The sequence below is a fragment of the Gadus chalcogrammus genome, chromosome 15 (assembly GCF_026213295.1).
Source record: "Gadus chalcogrammus isolate NIFS_2021 chromosome 15, NIFS_Gcha_1.0, whole genome shotgun sequence".
NCBI lineage: Eukaryota > Metazoa > Chordata > Actinopteri > Gadiformes > Gadidae > Gadus > Gadus chalcogrammus.
Window position 1 is genome coordinate 19085506 of NC_079426.1, and position 2500 is coordinate 19088005.

Consider the following 2500-nt stretch of genomic DNA (forward strand, 5'->3'; position numbering starts at 1 on the left):
CAACCTAGCAGGTTATTCTACAACATTTGTCAATGATCTTCCAGTCATTATTTTAACAAAATCAACTCAATGTAAAACCAACCATACTAATTTGATTTAATGTTCTTTTAATCTTTTCTATAAATGAAGTCCCCTCTTTTCATAATTTTTTCCATTATGACTTGACCTTTGGAAACATTTGCAGATCAAGTGATGCTGTAGTTGATGCTCTAGTTGTTGCTGTAGTTGCCTTAGAGAGGTGTTTGTATGTGTGATAGTAGTTCATACCTCAATGATCACAGTGTTGCCTACTGCCACGCCCAGACTTATTACCTCCTTCTGATATTTCTCACACACATTCTCGTTCTCTTTCTCTCTCTCTCTCCCTCTCTCTCTCTTTCTCTCTCTCTCTCTCTCTCTCTCTCTCTCTCTCTCTCTCTCTCTCTCTCTCTCTCTCTCTCTCTCTCTCTCTCTCTCTCTCTCTCTCTCTCTCTCTCTCTCTCTCTCTCTCTGATGAAGTGTTGCCTTTTATTCATTTGTACATTTTTCTAATAATAATTATTAAGGACTTCCTCTTGCAGGGTTAGTTCGGCATTGTGGCAGTGGTTATCACTATGGCAACAGATACCCAGCGACAAGGAAAGGGTTGCCTCCTGTGGACAAGCTGTAGACACACTTCCCTTCTTCTACTGTTCCTGCCTCACCATCCCCTCCTCTCCGTCCCTGACCTCTCCTCTGTTCTCCTCTAATAGAGGCAGTACCTTTCTGCCATGTAGTGGTGCCAACACTTTGGGAGATCTGGGGCATGCCACTCCAGATTAAGGCCCATTTTAAATGCAGCCTTGTTAGGTTACCAGAAAGTATTCCCTTCACAAAACAATGATCGCTGTCCTCCCGGTGTGGCGTTCCTTGTGTCCAGCCTTCCTGCAGATGTAGAGTAGTAGCCCGCCATGATGCAAGTCTAAATCTTGTTTAGAAAAAACGGCATAATAAACACACAACTCGAGATGGAGATTGTATGTAGGAATGCATAAGTTCTTGATTTAGCACTGCCGCAGAAGAGTATGTGTGTGTGTGTGTGTGTGTGTGTGTGTGTGCGTGTGTGTGTGTGTGTGCGCACGTGTGTGGGCTGACATGTTTGCATGCATACTTCCTTGTCTGCCACTGCAATGCATACGTAATCCTGTGTGAGTACATTGGAGCCTGAGCTATGACACTTCGGTTCTCCCAGCCACGACTGATCTGAATACCGACTGACTGCCGGGGCTCGGGCGCTACGGCTCGCGAGCTAGCTGCCTCGCAAAGCCTAAGCCTTTGTTGTCCATTCACATTGATTAGCGTCTAGGTTGTTGCGCATTTTGTAATACACCATAGTAGGGAGCATCTGAGGTGAACAAACACTGGGGAGGGAGGGTGGCCGGATGGAGGAGGCAATGGAGGGAGGGAGGTGGGGCCGGCTGGTGTGGGCTTGATTAGTGCAGGGCAATAAATGCAGGAGAAGGCAGTTTGACAGACAAAAAACAGCAGAGTGGGTGAGAGAGACTGAGACAGAGAGAGAGAGAGAGAGAGAGAGAGAGAGAGAGAGAGAGAGAGCGAGAGAGAGAGAGAGAGAGAGAGAGAGAGCGAGAGAGAGAGAGGCAGAGGGACAAAAGTGAGAGATACAGAGAGAAAAGAAGCATCCTGAATTGCTGCTGTTGCTATTTATAGCGGCGCTCTACTCCACGGTCCTCAAATGCTCTCTCACCTCCCTCAGACAGACAGATCCTCCTACACAGTCGCCCACATGTACCTCACATCCACCTGCTCACACACACACACACCTACGCCTATGCTATGGAGATGCACTCAACATACTCCAAATCAAACAGACAGAAACACACACACTCACGCACACGCCGACGCACACCACATACACATGCAAACGCACATGAGATACAATCATAACTCAAAGGGAAACACTAGTGCAAAGTAGTTATTCCTTTCAAACGATAAACAAAACAGCAGGTAAGCAAAATGAGAGATACCCATATCAAATGTACACACGTTGTTAGCCAATTTAGATTCCCGCCACTGTTCCAATTTACTGAAGCTATGAATGAAACGAGGAAGAACTTGTAAAAGTTTGTATTGTCTGTAGCCGCTGCTGGTCTTCAGATCACCTTGTTGGTGTGTAAGAGAATGTGTGTAGAGAGATGGAGTGAGAGATCCAATGGGATAGAGCGCAGAGGTGTGTGTGTGCATTTGTGTTTTCTGTGTGTGTGTATGTGTGTGTGTGTGTGTGTGGGGGGGGTGATTTAGCAGGGGGTATTTGTCCTCACAATGACTTATTTGTTTGTCTTGTCAGATTGTACAAAAGCGCTTTGGAGGGGAAGAGGAGAGGGAAGGAGAAGGGAGAAGGCAGGGAGAGAGGGATCAACAGAGGGGAAATACAGATATATATATCCATGCTCTCCTCTCTTATACCTTCTGTCCTTCACTCCCTCCCAGGCTAAGTCTGTACCAGTGAGGAGGAAGGTTTGGA

The 2500-nt window shown here is 46.4% G+C and overlaps 1 long non-coding RNA gene across 1 annotated transcript in view; it reads left to right on the plus strand.

Annotated features, from left to right (window-relative positions):
- The window catches only part of LOC130405058 (uncharacterized), a 4729-nt gene that overhangs the window by 1766 nt on the left and 463 nt on the right, over window positions 1-2500 (plus strand). Inside the window, exon 3 of the long non-coding RNA XR_008904278.1 lies at window positions 2467-2500. This exon is cut by the window's right edge and continues 463 nt beyond it. This is a non-coding gene — a long non-coding RNA (uncharacterized LOC130405058). The remainder of the gene's footprint in view (window positions 1-2466) is intronic.